At 44.9% G+C, this 17,843-nt stretch overlaps 1 protein-coding gene across 19 annotated transcripts in view; it reads right to left on the reverse strand.

Annotated features, from left to right (window-relative positions):
• ANK3 (ankyrin 3) overlaps window positions 1-13,710 on the reverse strand; it is a 129,753-nt gene extending 116,043 nt beyond the window's left edge. For all 19 annotated transcript variants that reach the window (XM_048505111.1, XM_048505109.1, XM_048505107.1 and 16 more), the window contains exon 1: window positions 13,616-13,710. The gene's annotated coding sequence lies outside the window, so the exon portion shown is untranslated. The remainder of the gene's footprint in view (window positions 1-13,615) is intronic.
• Between the last annotated feature and the right edge of the window lie 4,133 nt (window positions 13,711-17,843).

A 17,843-nucleotide genomic window follows, 5' to 3' on the forward strand; every position in this document is an offset into this window, starting at 1 on the left:
GCGTTTGCCCTCCCTAACAACAGCGGGTAATTAGTTCTATCACTCTCAGAACTTTCTGTGCCCCAGAAATCCCACTGCGCAGTCTAGGAGAAGATCAGTCAGAACCCTTAAGGAAAGTGAAGCCAAGTTGGATTTTGTGGTTGTTTGCTTTTCCCATTGCACGTTCTACTTAGCTAGGGGCACTTCCTTTAAGGAGCCAATTCTGCTTCTTACAGCTAGAATAAAACACTACAAACAACATGTGACTGCAATGAGTCTCTGGGAACCTTGGCTTTATTTACCCATATTAGACCATTGCGACACCATTGATGGAGAACAGTGTTTTCACTGTGCCCACTGTACTGGATCTAGATTGTCTGAATACAGGACACAGCAGAGGAAACGCCACATCACTCCGGTTGCTTTCCTCATAAGGACCTCTCATAAGAACTTCACAGTTTATCACACACTCTCTAGAAGCACGTCTACCACTGCAAATAAATGTCTCCATCTATTTAGGTGCAATGCCTATGTCATCCTAAAGACGACAAAAGCCAAACCAATCCCCAGAGGCGTATCTAGAAAAAAATGTAGCCTGGTGTAAAATCTGAGTTTTCGGGGGGGGGGGGGGCACCCCTGTATGGATGGCTGCTGTCCCCAACCATGTGGGGAAGGAGGAGGGGTGTGGGGAGCGATTTTCCATCCCCCACATGACTAAATGGCTGCATTTAGGGACATTTGACCCCATATGTCCCCCTAGGTCAGGGGTAGGGAACCTGCGGCTCTCCAGTTGTTCAGGAACTACAATTCCCATCAGCTATCTGTCCCAGCATGTGAAGATTGTGGCCATGCTGGTGGGGAGCTGATGGGAGTAATTCTAGTTCCTGGCATCTGGAAAAGCCAGGTTCCTACCCCTAAATCTAGGTGGTGGGGAAGTCTTCCTGTCAATCCCCTCCGCATCAAAACACAATAAAAATTGCGATCAAGAAACAAAGCTTTGACATTTCCTTGTCCATTTTTTCACGACAAGACGAGAAGGGCAGCCCAAACAGGGAGGGCAGCTCAAACCCTTTCAGAAGCAAGTCATACCATCCTTGGCTGGTGGTATCGAGTTCCAACTGGGGAAAAGTTCCCATGGCAGTTCAGGAACACTCCACTTCATATCCGGGCTGTCTGACTCCAACACACAAGAGAGTCCCATTTGCAAAATGGATCAGATGGAGATCATAGACATTGAGTAAAGGGACAACTTTACAGGGGGGGAAAGTTCCTTCTCCAAGTGCTCTCCATTCCTCTTAATCGAGGTACTTCAGGATAGATGGGCTTCAGGGGCCAATCAGGTTCGCTTTATCCCTCCTACATTAACCTTTTGCACACAGGTGTCTCAAAGTCACCATTTGCATTTATAGAAACATGGCCCCTTACACAAATCAGGCCACACCCACAGGGCTCAAACTGGTTTAAACAACATTGAAAGTGATGCTATTTTTTTGAGGCAGAGTCACCTGAGAGAGCAGCTATCCTGCACCCAATCATGGCTGGCTACTGAAACCAAATTCCTCACCCACAAATCCCACGCCGGGGACCTCTGGGCTCCCTCTTTAAGCGGCATTGAAAGTGCTGGCAGGGTGCGGTCCCCACACAGCTTGGCGTATTTTCAATGTGTGATTATTAATGGGATTTTCTGGGCTGTGTGGCCAGTAATTCTGGAGTGTATCATTTCATGTTTCACTGCCTGCATCTGTGGCTGGTATTTTCAGAGGTGTATCACAGAGAGTCATATAGCTGTAGCCAGCCTTCTCTGCCAGCAGGGCTTTCTCTCTCCACTTCTTGATACCTTTGAGTACTGGCCTACAGATGCAGAAAATCTTAGGAACAAGATCACAACTCAGACCTGACTACACAGCGCAAATCCCACAACTACCAGTTGAATCTGGTTTTGAAAGCCTTCCAACTTAATGCACTTTTAATGTTTTGTTCCATTTGTAGATTCTCCCTTTAAATCCTCCAAAGGAGGTGGATTTAAAAGAACCTCTGAGAGAAAGAAGAATTTAGGGGGTGCCTGTCAGAATAATGTTTAAGCTAACAGTACCAAACTTTTAGGTTGTCTTGAAGACTCTCCTGATTAAGCCACCCAGGTTTAGTGAAGTTTGGTTCAGGAAGCTAAAGTTATGGACCATAAGGTAGCCCCATCACTACATTATTATGAGCAATGGAAGTGGGCTTTGGGGGTCAGACCCCAACAAACTGCACCAGGCTCATTCGTCCTCAGAGACTATCATATATTTACTGGTTTAGGTAGGTTTGGATTCAGGATTAAAGTTAGGACCTCAAAATACTTTCATTGTAAGCCCCGTTTACTATTAATCCCCATTGAGCCATGGAGTATGGGGTCACTTATTTTAGGGTCCGCTGAACCTAAGTGTTCACTTAACTTTCAGCTTCTAGGTATTATCATCGGGAGAATCCTGTCATAGTCAGATAGTTTAGGTACTGCTAGCCTAGAAACTGCCACAGCGGAGCCAAAATGGGAAAAAACCCTGAAAAATGAAAAGAAGCCACTAGAACCACCTGCAATTTTGCGCCCACCACAAGGTGGCGCCGGGAACACTTGTCCCGGACCATCCATGTTTACACGCCTCTGCTCTTAATATACTTAGGTTGTTGCTCGTTGCTCTGGAAAGCAGTTTCAGTACTATCAGGAGTTTGGGTGGTGACAGGTACCAGCATATAATCCTCAAAGTCATGATCCCTTCCTGCCTCACCAGCCTGCATCAAGACCACATTATCTCTCCCCCACCACCCCTGTTAAGAAACATGCTTACTTAGTAGAGTCAAGTTGAGAATGCATGAAGGACACAGTTCAGCAGAAGGTCAAGGTAACTGGATATTTCTTCCTATGCAGAAGAGCATCAGATACCCAGACCACACCACTTTCATAATCACAGCCCCATGAACCACTGCTGGCTTTGCAAATATTATTTATTAGTGGGAATAATAGTGGGAAACGCTCCACTCTTTCTGACAGCTCTGCAAATATCAATGCACACGCTCAGAGGCATAGTTCCAAGGGGGCGGGGGGGGGGCGTGATGCACCGTGCCCCTGTGTGGGTGTGGCAAGGGTGTTCCAGGGGTGGCATGGGGCAGAGGACTGGACGTTTCTCCCCCTTGCTACACCTCTGCACATGCAGCCTTCATTGTGCTTCCCTTTATAAAAAGCAGAAAATATCAACATTTTAATAATAAATGATTAAGCCTATATAGAAAGCCAGCCTGGTATAGTTGTTAATAGCGGCTGACTCTAATCTGAAGAACTGGGTTTGATTCCCCACTCCTCCACATGAAGCCTGCTGGGTGACCATGGGCTGCCCATAGTTCTCTCAGAACTATCTCAGCCCATATGGAGACAGGCAATGACAAACTACTCCTGAACATCTCATGCCTTGAAAACCCAATTGGCCATGCGGGCAGGGGTTGATGGGAATTGTAGTCCATAACATCTGGAGTGCCAAAGGTTCGCCACCACTGCCATAAGTCAACTGCAACTTGACAGCATTTTACACCACCATCCTACCTTAGGATGAAGGAGCCCTTCAAGCTACTTCACTGGGTTGTTGTGAGGAAAGGAGAACGGTTTGCATTGGGATAAAAATGCGCTAGACAAATGCACAAGTTGTCACTTGATGCTGCATGCCATCATTGTCAACGCAGATGCGTGAACCAGGCAGCATGTCCACACCCCGTCCCAGCAGTGCAAAAATGACATGCAGTGTGATTTTATTTCACATGTTTTAAACTGTTAGTTGCCTTGTAAGGGCAGAAAAGCTGTATACAGCTTTTGCAAATAATTAAAAATAAGTACATGTCTTGGTATTTATCACCTCATCATCTAATGTATCACATTGGTATCCTACCTTTCTTCTAAGGAACTTGGAGTCAGAACATCCCTTTTTAGAAGAAGAGAAGAAGAGTTTGGATTTATATCCCCCCTTTCTCTCCTATAGGAGACTCAAAGGGGCTTACAATCTCCTTGCCCTTCCGCCCTCACAACAAACACCCTGTGAGGTGGGTGGGGCTGAGAGAGCTCTGAAAAGCTGTGACTAGCCCAAGGTCACCCAGCTGGCGTGTGTGGGAGTGCACAGGCTAATCTGAATTCCCCAGATAAGCCTCCACAGCTCAAGCGGCAGAGCTGGGAATCAAACCCGGTTCCTCCAGATTAGATACACGAGCTCTTAACCTCCTATGCCACTGCTGCTCCTTTACCCGCACAGCAGTTCACCCATGGAGCAAAGAAGGTCAGCCATTTCCAGCAGGCAGACGTTAATGGCAAGCAGTTTACACTCTTGCACCCTTCTCAACTCTCTCCTTCCTTTCCTTCCCCACTGGCCTTCTCCGCTGTGTTCCTTTTATCCCCCCCAAAAGGATTCCTCCCTCCCCACCCTTCCTCTACACCTCTCAAAGGTGTAGCCTTCATCTCCCCCTTTGGGAGTCCATAACTTTGGACCCCCTGAACCAAACCTCACTAAAGCTGGGTGGTATCATCAGGAGAGTCTCCTAAAGATACCCTGAAATTTTGGTGCTGCTAGCAGCCCAGGGGTCTGCAACCTGCGGCTCTGCAGATGTTCATGGACTACAAATCCCATCAGCCTCTGCCAACATGGCAATTGGCAGGGGCTGGTGGGATTTGTATTCCACGAACATCTGGAGAGCTTCAGGTTGCAGACCCCACTAGCCTAAAAACTGCGCCCCCTGCAGACCGAAAAATGAAAAAACACTAAAAATACAAAAAAACACAAACCTGAATTTTTGCGCCCCCCCCCCCGCAGGCGAGCGCCCGGTGCAACATACGCCCCCCTCCCTTGTAGCTTTGCCTCTGCTGCCTTTTGAAGCTCCGCAAGGTAGACACCTGGTTTCCCAGCTGGTAGGAAAGCTGTCATTTCCAAACTGAGAGCCACAAAGAACTGAGGAAATAAATCAAGACCTCGGTAAGCCTTAAATAATGATCCTCAGTGGAGGCTGCCTGCTGATCCTCCAAATGATTTGCTGCTCTAACCTTGCTTCATTCCAGCTACTCTCCCACTGGGGGTGGATCATTCTGCACCATCTTGGCATCAGTTGTGATTAGATCATTTGAAGTGCTCCTAACGGAGAGATGCACCAGAATTATCTGCCCAGGACAGTGACTCATGCAGAAACACAGCGGGTGGGGCTCCTCTTAAGGGCAGACAGTTTATTTTGGAAAGCATTGTAGAATGTATTCTTGGGCTTAAGAATTAGGTCTATTTCTATCTTTAATTCAGAAAAAAAATGTATGGCTCTCTTTGAGAAACAGTGGTCTATAGATTAAACAACAGTTTTACCCATTGAAAAATAAGGTGAAAGGTGAGCTCCCTGCTGCCGGCAGAGCGACCGTTTCAGCTCTTCCCTTCAGGAATCCAGAGCTCCACCCCACAGCAATACCAGCACCTGCCAAGCTTAGAGTAAAGCAATAAACTTCAGTCCTGAACTCTGACCCTTCCATTACTGGCATACTGAATTGGCACTGGGCTGCTCCGAAGGGCACATTCTTAAGCCTCCGGTTCCTCACGGTCATGTCATGTCATGCTTCATCAGTGACTGTGTCCTGTACAATGCAAAACGACTGTCAGAAAGGAAGAGGCTGATCACACGTGACACTACAGGCCGCTTTGTGGGTTTCAGGGGAAGACGCTCGTCTCTATTAAGAGCAGAGTTGACCAGCACCTGCAACGGCTTTGCTGCGTCAGATCAGCAAGACGAAAAACGAATTTCCCAGGCTGTCTGCTTCATCAGAACTAAAGAAAGATATCCTTTGATTCCCACTTAGGGCTATGCAACGTCTGTGCCAAATTGCTTCCTGTTTGGCAGGCACCTTTGTTTACATTCATTTCTTGACTTCTATGCAGATGTGTATCCTGTGAAGATTTTGGGGAAGATGCCAACTGGCAGATTCTTCCTTTGCCCAGCCAAACAAGGGTGGGTAGCAGGATAGGCAATTTTTGCACAGCTTCCTGGATTTACTGGTCAGGGTTCTTTAAAGACATTAATCTTTAAAGGAGATCAAAAATGCCACATATTACACACATGCAAGAATACAGCATATAGACATGTATTTAGAAGCCTTTGATTTGGGTGCTCACTCAGCAATCGCTGACATAATCATCTTGAAATGTAGCTGCTTTATCCAAGTAAATAAAGAATTTATGCTCAGACAATCCTAAGGATTTTTAACAATGCAGTTTTTAATCCTCTGGCAATCATCTGATCCTGTCCTCCCTCTCTCAAGTTAAGGAACGGCAAGCCCCATGGGTAAAGGAGAACAGCCGGGGGATACTGACAGTACACAGAAATGCCACCGACTTTTACTAGGTCTAGATGTACTGGATTTTCAGGTTTATATTAATTGATTCAGAATGCATTCAGTTCCCTGTGGGATTGTAACTCATCTGGGAAAAAAGTCTAAAAAATCTTCTTTGAATGATTTACAGCCCTATTCTAGTTTAAGGTGGCTTCAGACTAATACAAAATATAAACTCATGTTATTTATATTATATCCTGCCTTACTCCATCTCGGAACCTATGGAAGCATACCCAGTTTCCCAGGTGGTTTCCCATCCAGGCATTGATACAAGGCTGCCTTCAGAACACATCCAGAGACACAACAAATTTTAAAAGACATAACTTCGAGAACCAGAATGAATCTGGAGTCAAACTTGTTCTCAAAAGGTTTCTGCAAAAGAAAAGCTTTACATTCTTTCCCATACATTAACACTGAGGTCCGTGTCCCAGTATCTACTGCAAATCCATTCCTTAGACTTGGAGTGGCTATAGTGAAAGACCCGCAGGAGGAGGAGGAGGAGGAGGAGGAGTGGAGGAGGAGGAGGAGGAGGAAGAAGAAGAAGAAGAAGAGGAGGAGGAGGAGGAGGAGGAGGAGGAGGAGGAGGAGGAGGAGGAGGAGGAGGAGGAGGAGGAAGAGTAGTAGTAGTAGTAGTAGTTTGGATTTATGCCCCACCTTTCTCTCCTGTAAGGAGACTCAAGGTGGCTTACAAGTGCCTTTCCCTTCCTCTCCCCACAACAGACACCTTGTGATGAAAGTTGGACTGAGAGAGTTCTAAATGAACTGTGATTAGCACAAGGTCACCCAGCAGGAATGTAGGAGTTCGGAAACACATCTGGATCACCAGATAAGCTTCTGCCACTCAGGTGGAGGAGTGGGGAATCGAACCTGGTTAGAATCCACCAGATTAGAATCCACTTGCTCTTAACCACTACACCATGCTGGAGTGTTTGAAAGGTTGTATAGAGTAAAATTATTTGTGCCACATGAGATTTTTTAACTGGGACATGTAGTTTACCTTAAGCTAAGCCTTAGAACATGTCCAATTAATTGGATAATCTTGGTATTTATCATTACAGAGCCTGATTTTATGAAAGGTCAATTTACATGGCAAAATACATTTCTGGCTCCCAGATCATGGAAACTGAGTCAAAGCCATCCTGTTTTTCCATCAAGATTTTCCACACCATTGAAGAGGCTTATGGATGGAGAAAACCCCAACATAATGCATCTCTCTCTCTCTCTCTGTATATATATATATATGTAGCTATGAAACAGTGGTGAGAAATCTGTCACAAGGTGATTGTAGATCCCTGTGGCAATCATAACATATAGTTGGATTCTGAGAACATTTGTTAGCAGGAATATTTATTTCTGGTTTTATGTGATCTCAGAAAGAAAAAAAAATCTACCTGAGACCCTGAAGAACTAAGTTCAAGAGACATAAATCACACTCATCCAGACAGGCTCTGGATATGCCCAAGGACACGTCTCAGCTGCAAGCAGCAATAAAAATTTTGCTATTATTGCTCCCATGGAACTCTGATTGCTGTATATTTCTGGCAGAAACTTCTCAGCGAGTCAGTTTATGCTATAGCGTCGATATTGCTGCAGTAATAGGTGGCTCCTATCTGTCTTCATATTTTTTGTTACGCTCCGAACAAACTGTTCCAAAGATCCCTGGAAAACTAAATATTGACACCATACAGAAATGTGCAATAAAACTAGCACTTGGCCTTTCAGTGACACGCTCTGCTTGGAGCTGGTATTATGAATCCTAAAGGCTTACTGTTATCTCTTGCCTTCCAGGTTGACCCTCAAGCTATTTATGTCACTCCTACTGGACCCTGAGACTTAAGCAAGCAGAGTGTTACCTGGGCCCCCAATCAGACTGAAGGCTCTTCTGCTTCCAGAGACCATAAACTCAAAATAAGGACTCCATATACGTAGAAACAAAAGGAAAAGAGGGGAGGTTGGCATTTGGTCATTTATGTCTATGATGGAGTCTGATTAGAGAAGCTCCTTCCCCAGCAAGACTCTTCAGAGAGGTAAGCAGTAAAGGATACAACATGAGAAATGAGTTCCATTCATTCAGAAATTTATCTATCTCAGTTCTGCCAAAGCATCCAAACAGGTGTACAACAGCAGAAAATGACAACCAGTGTCCTCATAACCACGGTAGAACTGCTAAAATCTAAGAAATGCCAACAAAAGGAGCCACAAACTCATATTAAACAATCTGTGACGACAATCTAATCGAGGAATGTTGATTGACTAATTTTATTGTTTACCCAATGGCCAACAATGTATAGGCAGATGGGGCCGTGGTGATTAAACTTGGTTTATCCCCATACTTAGTGTTATTCATATTCCTTGGAACAAATCCAGATTCTGAACAAAGGAAATGCGAAACCTGCACACAGTAAAAGCTCACCAACCAGATAAGAAGTATCAAGTCTGCGTGGCAAAGTTCCAGTGGGAATGGATGCAAAAAAAGGTACAAATTAATGACAATAAATGCTGGTGCTACTTCGCTCTTCCAAAATAAAAGATAATACATTTACAGTGCAATCCTAAGGAGAGTTACTCTAGTCTAAGCCCACTGAAATGAATAGATTGCACTGGTAATGTCTTTGTGGAACAGGAAGATTAACATGTTGAGGGGTCTCCATCACCACAGTGAGAGGCCTGGCTGTCCAAGGCAGAAGCTGTCTGTATCTATTTTGTCTGATGTAAACAAGCACAAACTGGGAGGGAAGGCAGCAGGATACAACCCAATCGCGTCAGATCTCAGAAGTGAAGCAGGGAAGACACTGCAGAGAAAGGCAACAGCAAACCACCCCTTGCTTGCCTTGAAAGCCCTTTACTGGGGAGTCGCTATGATTCAGTTGAAACTCAATGGCATTGACATGCGTGAAGCAGCACAGGCAATAGGAAGTACAAGTGACTTGTGCTCCCTGTTCTGCACTCAAGGCATTAAAACTGAAGCCATTATTAACCTATCCTTTCTAAGAACTCTGTGCAGCCTGAAAGATTTCACAGTACTTCACCAATCTTAATTATTATATATTGTCATTTTATAAGGTGACCAGATGGTCAACTTTGTGAACTGGGACAGACGGGTAGGGGAGTGGAGGTCACAAGAGTTCTAAGAAGAGCAAGACAGCCTTTTGAGGTTGTAAGCCGTTGCCAAGCCTCGGTCAGATAGGGCGGAAACCCGGCAGCACCTCTGAGAAGGTTTGTCTCATGTCAAGGCCAAGACGGGAGGCTGCTGCACTGCCTTGCGCCCCAGAAGGCAGTGCAGCAGCCTTCCAAAAATCGGGACAATTGAAATAAACCGCAGGACAAATTGTTTGAAGGCGGGACTGTCCTGTCAAAAGCGGGACGTTTGGTCAGCCTATCTTTTTACCTATTAGAATCAACTGTGATAAATGGTGCAACTATTTCAGAGAGCTTTTCAGAGATGATTCTGCTGCTTCAAAAGCAAGTGATTTTACATCAATCGAGAGAGCACCCCAATGGCCACCTGTTTCCATAGCAGAAGTGAGGGAGTTTGTTGACCAGCTTAAGTGTAACAGATCACACAGTCCTGATTCTCTCCCTCCAGAGTTATTTAAAACATTTGCAGACTGTTGGGCTCCTGTTTTGGCACATCTATTTCCTTTTGTTGATAATTCTGGAATTATATCTGCTGCATGGACAGGGGCAGTTATAGTTCCAATCTTCAAGAAAGGGGACAACACACACCCAGTAAATTATCATCCAATAAGTCATCCCTCAATCACGGTGAAGTTGTATGCAAAACATCTGCTTGACAAGTTGCTGAAATGGATTTCAGAGAACAATATAATTGGCCCAGAACAGATTGGATTTATACAAGGTTAGGCTGCCCTGGATCATTGTTTAGTCCTGAACACCCTGATCTATAAATATACCAAAAAACCCCCCCCAAAACAAATCAAAACTTTATGCTGCCTTTCTTGACCTTAAGGCAGCTTTTGACTCTGTTTCTAGAGATCTATGGGGTTGGATATGGACAAAAGATTGCTTTCTCTGATAATGGCTCTCCACAGCAACCCTTTTTGTCAAGTTAAGTACACTAACCCAAGATTCCAACAGAAAGAGGGGTCAAACAAGGGTGTGTATTGGCTCCCACACTATTCAACCTCTTTCTTAATGATTTGTTGTCTACCCTGCAAAAAGTAGACTCTCATTAGGAAGATGAGAGCCCCTATCTTACTTTATGCAGATGATACAATCTTGCTCTCCCAAACCAGAGTTTGTCTTAAGCATCTCCTCTCCTGCTGTGCTGAGTACTGCAACATCAACAACTTGACTCTCAATTAAGCTAAGTCCAAGATCATGTCTTTTACTAGCACATGGAGTCCCTCAAGAGTCCTCAATGGTGTGGCCCTAGAACAGGTTACGTTATTCAAATGCATAGGTCTACATAGGTTTCTGCCTCACCACTTAAAATCTGCTACTAATTAATCAATTAAAAGCTTGGCAGCTCAGTTGTATGCACTCTTAGGGGCTTTCCGCACTACAGTCCTCAATGGTGTGGCCTCAATGGTGTCCTCAATGGTGTGGCCCTACTCCTCAATGGTGTGGCCCTAGTCCTCAATGGAGTCCTCAATGGTGTGGCCCTAGAACAGGTTACGTTATTCAAATACATAGGTCTAAATTTCCATTTTAGAGCAGAATGGTTTACCCATACGAATAAAGCCATTAGTGTGCCCACAGCTTCTCTATGGCATTCCACTCTGGAGACAGGCATGGAGCTGGGACATCGAATGCATTCAATCTAATTTCCTTTATAAAGCACTTGACTTGCCTCATTCGGTGCTTTATGCTGCTCTGTCTATGGAAACCAGACAGCATCTACTTGAAACCAGGGCCTGGTGCATTACCTTAAATACTGGATCTGCCTCTGTTTCACCTGTGAGAGCAAGAGTCTTTCATCCCAGGCTATCCAGGTTAGTGGCCATCACCACCTCCTGTGGCAGCATATTCCAAACACCAATCACACGTTGCGTGAAGAAGTGTTTCCTTTTATTAGTCCTAATTCTTCCCCCCAGCATTTTCAATGTATGCCCCCTGGTTCTAGTATTGTGAGAAAGAGAGAAAAATTTCTCTCTGTCAACATTTTCTACGCCATGCATAATTTTATAGACTTCATTCGTACTGATTCTTAATGTGTAGCCTGTATTCCAGTATTCATTCGTACTGATTCTTAATGTGTAGCCTGTATTCCAGTACCCGTGTTTTTTTAAAAAAAACATTTTTTGTGTATACTATAATAGATATAGTCATTTCATTATAGATTTTATAGTTTTCAGCTCACAATTTGAGGGTCCCTCAAATCCCCACTCTACCATGAAAACCTGCTGGGTGAGTCTGTCAAACACTCTGTCTCGGCCAGTCACACATTCTCTGTCTTGCCTTCCTGACAGGATAGTTATTTGAGGATAAAATGGAGGAAAGAAAATGATGTAAGCTGCTTTGGGTCCCCAATGGGGGGAAAGGTGTATAAAAGCAGTAAACAAACATTAAGCTTCAAATTAGCTGCTTACAAATTCCAGCCTACAGAGAGAGAGAGAGAGAGCCAGAGTTGACTCATGGTAGTAACAGTCACAAAACAGACCAGGATAGTTCAATCTCAGCTAAATGTGGAGTCAACTGGCATGACTAAGTTGTTCTCTCTCTCCATCTCAGGATTTTGCTACTGCAAGGAAACAGCAGTGTCACTGAGCTTATGAGCCAGTAATCTGCTTCCTAACCTTTGATAAGACGACAAGGGCAAGTAATTATTACCGTAGAGAGCTTTTTTCCACTGCTGCAGTTAAGTGTTTGACAGCTCTTTCATTCCAAAGTCAGGCTAGATGGGCTTGGCTCTCCTGTTTGCTAAACTGTCAAAGCCAGAGCCATTGTCTCTGTCCCTAACCAGATCACCCCAGTGCTGGGCCTACTGTTGAGGACCAGGCGGGAACACTTTCAAGTCCTTCCTGATACACAGAAACCAAAGAGCAACAAAGATGCATGCAGAAGAGTGAGGTTCGAGCCCAGGAGCACCTTAAAGACCAATAATATTTTCAGGATATAAGCTTTCGAGAGTCAAAAGCTTCCTTTATCAGATACAAACTGGAATGGAGATCTCCGAGTCCTTATATCCCAGTCAGTGGGAGAGGTGTTGCAAAGAACTTAGGATGCACATTGCAATCAGCTACAATAGAGCAGATGAGTAGCTACGTTAGAACAGCTACATTAGAACACATGAGAAGAAGCATGCATGTCCCCCATGTACTTTCCGTTCTGAAGGGGGAGAAAAAAGCCCTGCTGGATGGCAAATGTGAATTAGCTGGATAAAAAGAAAAGAACCTTTGTCTAGTGGCCTCATTCCCTTTACTGTCCAAAGGTAGGGTGGGAAATAAGGGGCTGCTCCCATGGCACCTCAGGTGGACAGAAGCCAAGAAGACCGTCTCTGGGCCTCATACAATCTTATCATATACACCCTCCCTGTTATCCCATATATAAGATTTCATGAATCAAGAAACAAAAAAATGCATTTCTGAAACAACTTAAGTAAACTGTATCTTGGTAATGGGCTAGCAGTCTGGGCTGGGGGCTCCAGAGTCTCTATTCCCTTGCCTCACACCTGGATGCTTCAGGTAGAGTCACTGCTCAATATATCAACTCCAGATTGTCTTAGGAAAACAAGTCCAGCATTCAAGAGGTTCTCAGTTCCCTGCAATATTCTGGGAACAGTCACCACAGACATTGTTCCCTATGAGAAGCATTAGGTCTGTTGTCACCTTCCAATATAGATTGTCTGATAACTGGGAAGGATCTCTTTAGTCACCTTTGCCTGCGGTGGTAGATGCATGACGATTCATCTGCACAGGCCTGTCATCCCTTGAGGCTGCAGTCCTCAAGTGACAAAGTTGAAGAGAACCACACATCAGAATTTAAGATTTGTTGCGGTATATATGCACTGGCTCCACTGAAAAATATTGTATTTGAGAAGGTGGGAGGTGATGCCAGAGTTCTCTGGAGCCATTTCTAGAGCCCGGGAGCACATACACATTCCTTTCTTGTGCTAATTTGTTAAGAGGGTGTGAATGCTCTTTTTTGGTGGAGGCTGTGTGTCTGTGCATATGTTATTGGCACTGCTGAAGCTAGCAAGAAATAATTTCCAAATTGAGAAGGGTTTTTTGTTTGTTTTTCTCAGTAGATTCTCTTTTCCTACAGAAACACCTGGACAGGATGCATGTTCAAACATACCTTGGTCGGTGCATCCACAACTGCACCTTGGTTAACAAGGACCTCGGCTACGTTTACTCTGTCTTCTTGAGCCGCCAGGTGCAGTGGAGTCAGGCCACTCTGTAAATCAGATATAGAGGCAATTAGTTCCTTGCAGAGGAGAGGCACTCATAAGGCAATTTCAGATGCTTGGCGAATTTTCGGCATTTGAGTATTGTCAACTTTTTTGAAGCGTGTTTAGTTGTCAGTGAGCAAACACATGCTGGCAAACTGCAATGCTCGAGCACAACATCTGAATGAGATGCAATGTTATCTTGTCGGTCCCAAATCAACACTCAGATTTTATTTCTTCCAGTGTATAAAATATCACAATCTGCCACTGTTACCTTACAACACCCAAGGAAGGTCGATCAGTGTTACTATCTATATATTACATGTGGGGGGCTGAGAGCCAGTGGCTTGCCCAAGGTTCTGTAGTGACTTTTGTGGAGGATAGTCAAATTGGGGCCTTTAAGACCACAATTCATAATCTGATTTGTGGCTCTCAGGAAGGCCCTTTCCTTACTTACCGTTTGCGGCGCGCTACTCTCAGCGCGAGTCACTTCTGGCACAGGGTCGTGTTCCCCACTGCCCCGCGCATCAAAAGGTGCCGTTTTTTCAGCACCAGAAATTACGCATGCTGAGGGGACGCGAGAGAGGCAGAGTCACCGCCTGGACTTGTGGGGAGCGCCGCTGGACCCCGCGCTATTTGGGGAGAGTAGCGCGCAGCAAACGGTAAGTGGGGAAAGGGCCGAAATCAGCACAACAACTCTGCCAATTCTCCAATTTGCATCTGCATTTCAGCCTGCGTTTGCTCATGTAAGTGAACGTTTTCTTGCTTTTAAAAAATATCCTACTGTTTTCATCAGTATCCACTGTTTGTAGGGTTGAATCATTCCAACCAACAGTAAAGGAGGGGATTCCTTAAACATACCTCCCATATGGGAGCCATCAGTCAGAGGCAACACTTTTGATTTGATGGCCCAAAACCATTTGGGGGTGTAACTATGTGGTGGCTCAGTCAAAATGACTGGCCTTCTGAATGCACTAGTAGAAATGTCTTACCCCTGACTTTAACATGGAATCTTATGTGGAAGAACCAACTATGTTTGATATAGTATATTTAGCTAAAGAGCAAGATTTGAGAGCAATAGCATCTCAAAGACCATCAAGACTTCTGGGGTTTAAGCTTTCATAAGAAGAGCCATGCTGGATCATTCCAAAGGTCCATTGTCCAACTTTCTATTCACATAGCAGCCAACCAGCTATCTCTAGGACAGGGGTGGCCAACCTATGGCACTCCAGATGTTCATGGACTACAATTCCCATCAGCCCCTGCCAGCATGGCCAATTGAATGGCAGGGGCTTTTGGGAATTGCATGGCAGGGGTTTTTGGAAATTGCAGTCCATGAACATCTGGAGTGCCATAGGTTGGCCACCCCTGCCCTAGGAAGTCCACAATCAGCATGACTGCCACAGCACCCTCCCATCCTTGCTCTCCAGTAACTGATACGAAGAGGCATATTTCCTCTGGTACTGAAGGAAACAGAAATCCATCATTACTTCACCTTTGGCCTTTGACCCCTTTGGTCCCCACTCTGGAAGCTGTTGGTCTGGGGGTGGGGGAGGGTATGCAGGTGGGTAATCTCAGGAAATTTGTTTCATGGTGTTTTTATGACCGTTTTATACGATGTGGAGTTATTTGATTTTGTTTATTATTGTTTTATTTTGTATTCTGGTTCCTTGTTTTATGGTCCTTTTATGTTGTTTTATGTGATGTGGAGCTATTGGATGTTGTTTTTATTGTAGTTTTCAATTTTGTAAACTGCCATGAGACCTTATAGAGCAGGGTATAAATTCCAATGAATGAATGAATGACTAGTAGGCATTGGTAGCCCCATTTGTTTACTTCCCTTTACTCTCAAAAGCTTATACCCCTGCCCCCCCCCCCCAAATATTGCTGGTCTTTAAAGTGCTTCTGAACTCCAACCTTTCTGTTCTACTGTAGATCAATATGGATACCCATCTGAAAATATAGACAGCTAAGGTGGTGTGGATAATTAAAGGCTGGAATTGTCCCAAGCTCAAAGTCCTGCTTGGCCACAAAGCTTTACTGGGAGAGCCAGCCTGGTTAGAGGGTTGGACTAGGATCTGAAAGACCCAGGTTCAAATCCCCTCTCTGCCACTGAACCACGCTGGCTGTCCTTGGGCCAGTCACCCTCTCTCTTAGCCTAATCTACTTCACAGCTACTGTGAGGATAAAATAGACAAGGTGTTTTCAGATGCTTTAGATCACAGGTGTCAAACTCGTGGCCCTCCAGATGTTATGGACTACAGTTCCCATCATGCCCTGCCAGCATGATGCCGGCAGGGGATGATGGGAAATGTAGTCCATAACATCTGGAGGGCCACGAGTTTGACACCTATGCTTTAGATTCTCACTCAAGAGCAGAATGGGGTATAATGATCTAGAAAAATATCAATAAATAATACTGAATGGTCTTTGGATGAATCACCATCTCACATGACAAGAGGCTACCTTCTCCTGCTAGGCCACGGCCTCTCTAGCTCCTATCTCATCTGACCATCAGTGGCTCCCCAGTGACTCGGGCATTGAAAGAGCCTTCCCTGCTCAGTTTAATTGGGGATGCCATTCATCCCGCAAAACAGACATGTGGAAAAATGCATGCCACGCCACTGAGCTCTAGCTCTTCTCATCTACACCAATGGGCCAATGCTAACTCGAGACCGTTGGAAGAATGTGATGCAGTAAATGCAAAACCAATGCTAACTCAAGATCCTGGAAAGACTGTGATGCAATACCAGCTTGAGATCCTTGGAAGAACGTGATGCAATAAATGCACTAACAAACCATAAAAGGGGTGGGGGTGTGTGAGAGAGATGCCAGGTAACTGGTGACAGATTTATTGTCTTATAAAGGCCCTAAGCATTTCACTGTACAAGTTTCATCAGGGGGGTCAGAGTTCCTTCAGGCAGAATGCCTCTATTGGCTTTCCCCCCTTCTTTTGGTTTGTTGGACGATTGCTATACCAGCTCTATTTTTCTTTTCCTTTGCAATCAACGTTCTGAAAGGATCATAAGAAATTTTATGTTGTGCTAAAAGACAAGGGGCCTTAGCCTAGCTTACCTTTTCTAAGGCTGCAAGGAAAGACATGGGGTTGAAGGGAAAATATTTGGGGATGGTGTTACAGGAAGGAAGGAGATGGCCAAACTTTGCACAGGTATTTACAATGCCATCCTATGCAGAGTTACTCCAGTCTAAGCCTGTTGAAACGAATGGCTTTAGACTGGAGGAATTCTTAGGATTGCACTGTTGGTGCCTCACCTTGATATGCTTCCTGGGCTTTTTGCTTTTGCCTACTCAGCATACGTGATGGAGCAGTAAGTGATAGATTATTGATGTGACAGGCTTCAACTGCAAATTTGTTGACAGAGCACTTTTCTCTCACAGCCCCAAATCCCTTCCCCTTAAACTGAACAGAGTCCAGGTCACTCCCACCTGACTCGGTTTGTAGGTCTGGGCGAGCTGCCAGTTTAAGCTAACTCAATATCAGTCATCCAAATGTCATTTGGAAAAAGCTGGGAGGGTTCTCTTCTTCCATCCTTTCCGCAGTGCTGACCTCTTGATTCGAAACGTGCCAACTTGGGGCTTTCTATCTCCTGCCCCCCCACTCCAAATAAATGTCACCAAACCCAGAAATCAATATCTTCCTTTTTGAAACGAGTTCCGGTATAACTTTCCGTGCAAACCACCATAAAACACGGGCAGACAAGACAACCTGTTTAGCAATAGCACAGAAAGAGCCAGCCAGCTGGGACATATCCTGGCCATGTTGCTGCCTGGCTGGAGCAAAAGTGAAGCGAAAGCATCTAGGGCTGGAGCCTGAAGAGAGACTCTGCAGGACCAAGAGAGCAGAACGTATTCCTGTAACAATCACTTCCCCTATCAGTTTGCTTGTCATTCCCACTAGCTGAAAATTAAGCGTCCCACTTTACTGGATCTGTCCAGAAGCCGATCTAATTCAGCATTCTGTTTTTAACAATGCCAGAAGGGGCTTTTTGATTACTACGGTATGTATTGTCGAAGATGCCAGCCACAGATGTATTGTCTAAAGATGCCAGCCACAGATGCAGGCGAAACGTCAGGAGAGAATGCTGCTAGAACACGGCCATACAGCCCGGAAACCAG

The sequence above is a fragment of the Sphaerodactylus townsendi genome, linkage group LG08 (genome assembly GCF_021028975.2).
Source record: "Sphaerodactylus townsendi isolate TG3544 linkage group LG08, MPM_Stown_v2.3, whole genome shotgun sequence".
NCBI classification, from domain to species: Eukaryota; Metazoa; Chordata; class Lepidosauria; order Squamata; family Sphaerodactylidae; genus Sphaerodactylus; species Sphaerodactylus townsendi.